Source organism: Silene latifolia, chromosome Y, assembly GCF_048544455.1.
Source record: "Silene latifolia isolate original U9 population chromosome Y, ASM4854445v1, whole genome shotgun sequence".
NCBI lineage: Eukaryota > Viridiplantae > Streptophyta > Magnoliopsida > Caryophyllales > Caryophyllaceae > Silene > Silene latifolia.
The window spans coordinates 176,013,713-176,019,851 of NC_133538.1; the positions used below are offsets into that span (position 1 = coordinate 176,013,713).

Genomic DNA, 6,139 nt, shown 5'->3' on the forward strand with positions numbered 1-6,139 from the left:
TTGTGGAAGTTTGAGAATTTGAATCTTACTTTGGTGAAATAATGTCTTTTTAAGTACTTGGTTTGTAAAAGTTACGTTTTCTGTTTTACACTTTCAATATTATGAGTTTATTTTACTAATATCATAAATCATTTAATTTGATACCCATACCAGTATGTTTTTTAACCAAACATAAGGTATGGGAATGAAATTAATTCCAAAGAATGAACCAAACACATGGTATGAGGAATCAAGTTCCAAACCCATACCACCTTGGAATGATTCCTCATTCCAAACCCATACCATTACATGAGCCAAACACCCCCTAAGTGATTTGTATTGGAATCCATTAGTACAATCGTTCTACTAAGACAAACATACCTTTACTTTTTTTTTGAAAGGAAACATACCTGTACTACTTAAACACAAACATACGTGAAATATGAAAGTAAGGGGTTAGATAATCGAGAACAACCTATATATCATAGTTTTGAGAGATATATATATATTTCAGGACGTATACTTTTTTATATTCTACACAAAGTAGACACAAAACCAACAAATTCGATAACAAAAGAGAAATGATGTTTGGTAGCTTAAATTATCGACCCCAATCTCGATTCTCTTGGCAGGCTGTCGAAACTCCAAAAATTTGACTAATGTTACGTGTGATCTAGGTTTCCTACAATAACAATGAAGATAATTAATAAATTAATAAACTTACATGATACATCTAGTAAGCAAAACAAAACCAAAAAACGTGAAACTAATTTTTATGCCCATACAATATAAGAAAAATTTATGTGCATTACTCATCACGAATTTCTTTTCACTTAATTTGAACATCTGCCTTTATTATTATCATCATAAACCCTTGTGTGAACCATAATTTGTTACCTGCGAGATATGAAGCATCGTTAAAAGAGATCTCGAATAATATAAGCTTGGGGTTATTATACATTCATCTCTAAAGAAAACAAACATACTCCAAAAAGAAATACTATAGCACACACAAATATTAAAACGTGAAATTACAACATAATATTAAAACGTGATATTAATGAAGTTTGTGAAAGTGATGAAATAACTTGTTTTTATACACTTGTACACAACTAATAAGAATTACAGTTGTCTTTAGTTCAGAATTATCAGTCTTTTAACATTCAAAGAAGATTATTTTTGGTACAAATAGTCATCATTATCTCTTTTGATTAGAATTCAGTTTGTATTTATCGGTATTTTAATTAATATTCAAAGCATTTCATAAAAGATGGACTCTTTATAATCGCTCGAAAAAAACTTCCTTTATTAATATACTAGATTTAATGCCCGGGCAATGCCCGGGCCAATCTGTAATAATCTATGACTATGATGTAATAATACTCAAGGCTTTGAACTTTTGTACTTAATTTTGCTGAACGAACATATATATAGAAGTTGAACTGGACTTATATGAGTTTATTTCTCTGAATCGAACTTATAAGAGCTGAATTAAACATATAGCTTAACAGCTTATAGAAAAAATGGTATATATTGAGCTTAACTTTTTTAAACTGAATTTATAGGAGTTGAATTAAATATCTCTTAAAGTTTTAAGAAAACTTAAACGGAAACGAATAAAATAAGAATCAATAAAATTAAACACTACGTTCTCGTTATGGTGGTGTAAAGTGCTAAAATATAAGTAAAAAAAAAAAAAGGTAACAACCATAACACATTTCAAATTCAACGGTTAGAATTACGTGATATTTTTACTATGTTCAAACTCAATTTCAGCCACCTGTGATTTGTGTTAGCCTAGACTTAGCAAGAATAGTGAATTCTAGAGTTTGTGTTATAGTGTTAGCATATACTCGATCACAAATTCTTGTTTAAGACTAAATTTATGTCTTAAACTAATTACTAAATGGCATGGCAAAGTTGTCAAGAAAATATCAAAAATATTTGACCCGTTTTAAATTTAAGACATATACTCCGTATAAGGATAGAATGTTGTCTATGTACATTAAATTTTAATATCTTTTGCAATTACTTGCTCATATATATGCTCTACGTGGAACAAATAGGGAACCATGGTGTATCTAGTTATTTTTTTATCAAATCTCAATCACTTTGATTGCCTCAGAGATCGATAGTAGGTAGAACCGTAAACATATCATCTTTGACATTTTTTTCATAGGCTCTTAACTTACACGGTTCGAATTCTAATGCATCGACTGTGATATATGTAGGATTTTGAATTGCGGTTGTTCTGTTTGTATTCATGAGCAAATCATTCCCCCTTTCAATTAAATCAATTTAGGTAGCAAACTCCGCCTAAACACTAAACTTGTTACACAAATATTGATTTATCTTATATATACTTTTAATGACCCTTCATTATAATACTCAAAATAACTAAATCTATAATTTTGTTTTAGTAGTTGTATAATTGTGATTAGACTATAAATCTATAACATATACGAAGTAATTGGTTAATAGATCGAATTCTATTGCCAGTGTGGCACAATTTTTTGATACATATTACTATACTTCGTACTAAATATGTTCAGCCTAACGCTTATCAATATTATACTTGTAGTATAAATCTATAGTAATTCTATTACAATTCAATATTTTTCTTTATACGTACTACAAATAATTAAGGGAAAATCAAACTTATATATATGGAGAAAGTGCATGTTGTTAGCATTATTATCATGTGTAAACTTGATTAACACAAATATACAATCAATACCGAAGATGTCTTAGTCTAGTGGTTAAGACGGAGATATTGTAGATAATAGGTCTCAGGTAGACCAGGTTCGAATCCCCCCTTCCCTTTTATTGTAATGCGACTAAGTGCGCGCTTCGATTGACCCAATAAAAAAAACAAATATACAATCAATAACTAATAACTAAGACGGTTTCACACTGTGAGACGACCCCTAAAAGACAACTCGTTTATTAATATCAAATAGATATATTTTTCTATTGAATAGACCGTCTTTCGTGATGAGGTCATCTTTATTCTATATATAATCTACTAACAAATATTAATTACTAATTTACTATGTACGATTAATGACAAAATCATTACTTAACAACAAATATTAATACTCCGTACTCTATAACTTTATTACTCTAACGATCAATAACGAAATCAGTAAGCATTATCACAAAATGAAAGGCTGGATGTTCTTCACTTCTTCACATGCATGATAACACATTAACACCTACTTAAATAGATCGTAATAAGTCAATGAAATTGTAACGATGTTCTCAAGAAGGCACAGTTACTGAGTTACCGTTTATAACATCGATATGATATCACGAAGTAAAATAATTCAATGTCCGATGTTTACCCCTCATAATTCTCTGAAAAATTATAAAAGAAACACAAAATTAGATATCACAATATAAAAGTATATTCGGTGTGGCAAAATGAACGTGATGCATTTAGAAAGTTAAGCAATAGTGCATACAACGTAACACCCTTGTTTATCTCCAACCCTACACACATTATCTCATCTTCAACCTTGTTTTTCCTCCGAACCGCCTCCTTTGACGCGTGCTCACAGATCCGCCCTTCCATGTTTGCGAGGTTTTACTGCAACCTGAACAATATTCTAGACACCTGCAAGATAAAAGAATCGTATTAAATTGAAGCGGTTGATAACGAAATCAAAACAGTATCAAAATAGTGTGTATACACATCTGATCTCGTAAGTAAACAAACAAAGACAATAACATGAATAAAAATTTACAATACAAAAAGTTAAAGGAATCGATTGTAGGAGTATAAGATCAGCTATATAGTTTCTAATATTTATAGTGGAACATATACAATTAAATTGCTTATACAGACCTAGTGTCCTAGTTAAATAGATCTTGTTTGAGTTGTTGTACATAATATTTTAAATGAAACTACTTCACTCACGATCAAATTCTTCCCGTCAATCTCTTATCCTCTTTATTTTTAATTAGTATTATAAGTTAGATTTATTTTAGGTAGTTCGTAAAAGTTGGAGACTCTAAAATTGCTCGAAAAAAGCTTCCTTTAATAATATTGATGGGGCATATTCTGCACCGCTGACCAAGTCAACATATTGAGCAAGGTCAAAGATGTCCACAAAGAAGTCAACGACCTAGACAAATTTAGCCGATGAGAATCATCACCCGGTCGGCCGGTCTCGGCATGACAACCTTCCAAATGGGACACATACCCGCGTACTCACATCCAAGTCCCCTCGGCGGTGAGTCGGCGGGGCCCGCCGCCCGCCATAGAAACCCCGGCCGAGGGGTAGATCGCCTTTTCCACCGCTAGCCACTTGGCCACTTGGCCACTACGTGACAAAAGGTGAAGTCTATAAATACTAACCTTCATTGAGGATGGGATCCAATCCGAAATGCACAACTTAACCTAAATACACTATTCATCCTAGATAATCTTCCTTATCTCTCTACAATATATTCCTAGCCAATTAGCATACAACATATACATTTAAGTTTACTTGACTTGGGCGTCGGAGTGAGTACGCTTGGCACAAAGCCAAGCCCTCCGCCTGTTCATTGTTGCGGAGAGGCCGAGAGGAACGAATAAGACCAAAGGAGAATCTAACTCAAGACATCATTCTACAAGCCACGGGTGGTAGCGATACTTGCTCGGAATTACACCCGGAACAATTGGCGCCTGTCCTGGGGGAAAGACACTAGAAGCTAGTCACATTCATTCCCAAAAAAAAAAAAAAAAAAAAAAAAAAACCCACCCAAAAAGCTAAGAAGATGTCAAAAGAGCAAGAGGTGTTCGTAGAATCGACGAGCCCCTCCACCCGATGATACCTTCAACAATTCCGAGTCATACAAATGACCCTCCGCCGGCGAGTAATCCAACCGAGTTCGGGATGCCAATAACACTGCGGATGCGACGCCGCCCGCCAACCAAGTCACCCTCATGGGACATGTGGTCGACGTGGCATGACCTCATCGGTAGGACGTCGGCTCACACCGTCACACCGACAAGAGCGGCGGGACCCGTCCGAGAGACCAGGGGCCCGAACGTAACTCCAAGAGACTTGAACGAGCACTTTGGAAGAGGTTGGCCCCGTTGAAACACCGGAGGAGCCTGCATCGGTGATGGACATAAGTCCCGACCGCACTCGCGGGGACAGCGTCACCGCAGCGACCCACGAGGCCCACTCCGGAGGAATGAAAGAAGTCCGACCCATCGTAGTCGGAGAAGAAGAAGCCCGACTCGCCGCAGTCGTGGAAGGAGTCCCTCCCGCTACGAGGAGAGGAGTCGGGCTAGGAATGCGAGGAGCCGATCGCCACGTGTCGTCCGGATGTGATCGACAGCCCCTCGCGCCTACGTCCTAGAAGTCCAGGTGCCAACTAAGCTCAAGTTGCCACCCATATCATACAAAGGAGAGGGTGATCCACCACCACGCCGAGGCTTTCGAGTCTCACATGTCAGTATGGGAGCAGCCCGATGAAGTATGGTGCCGAGTCTTCCCAACGACATTGCATGGGATGGCTCAAAGTTGGTACAAAGGGCTCCCCGACGACTCGGTGTACTACTACGCCGACCTAAGGGACGCCTTTCTAGCCCAGTACTCTTGCAACAAGAGAAGGGCCGTGGAGACATCGGACCTCCTAACTATCAAACAAGAAGGGGGCGAGTCTCTACGAAGCTACATGAAGAGGTTCGACGGAAAGGTCCAACAGATTCGGAGATTAATCCCGAATCGCGGCCTTCGCGCTGATGAAAGGCCTCCCAAGAGGAGATTTGAAAAATGAGCTCATCAAGTGCGGAGGCCTGGGCTTGACGCGCCAGAAAATGGCGAAACAGGCCATCAAAGTAGAAGACTATCACAAGACGTGGTTAGGCCCCAACGAGGCCGAGCACTCAGAAAAGAAGAGCCGTCGGGAGGACAGCCCCGATGAAAGACGCCGTGACAAAAATAGGCCACGGTCTGACAAATCTGCCAGGAGACAGGACCCGACGGGCGCCGGGAGGAGTTCGGGGGCGTACTACAAAAAACGGTACAACGATCACACCTCCCTAGTCGTGCCGGCCGCCGAGGTATTCGCTCCGAGCAAGAGCGAAGGTCGAAGGGGAAAGGCCCCTAGGCCGAGAAGCGACGGTGACACGAGCCAAGATCGTAAGTACCACGCCACACCG

At 38.2% G+C, this 6,139-nt stretch overlaps 1 long non-coding RNA gene across 1 annotated transcript; it reads right to left on the reverse strand.

Moving 5' to 3' along the window:
- Positions 1-3,149: 3,149 nt before the first annotated feature.
- Positions 3,150-3,782, reverse strand: LOC141633378 (uncharacterized). Its single transcript, XR_012538145.1, has 3 exons — positions 3,726-3,782; positions 3,444-3,595; positions 3,150-3,336 (listed from the first exon to the last, which is right to left on the reverse strand). It is a non-coding gene; the product is annotated as an uncharacterized LOC141633378 (long non-coding RNA).
- Between the last annotated feature and the right edge of the window lie 2,357 nt (positions 3,783-6,139).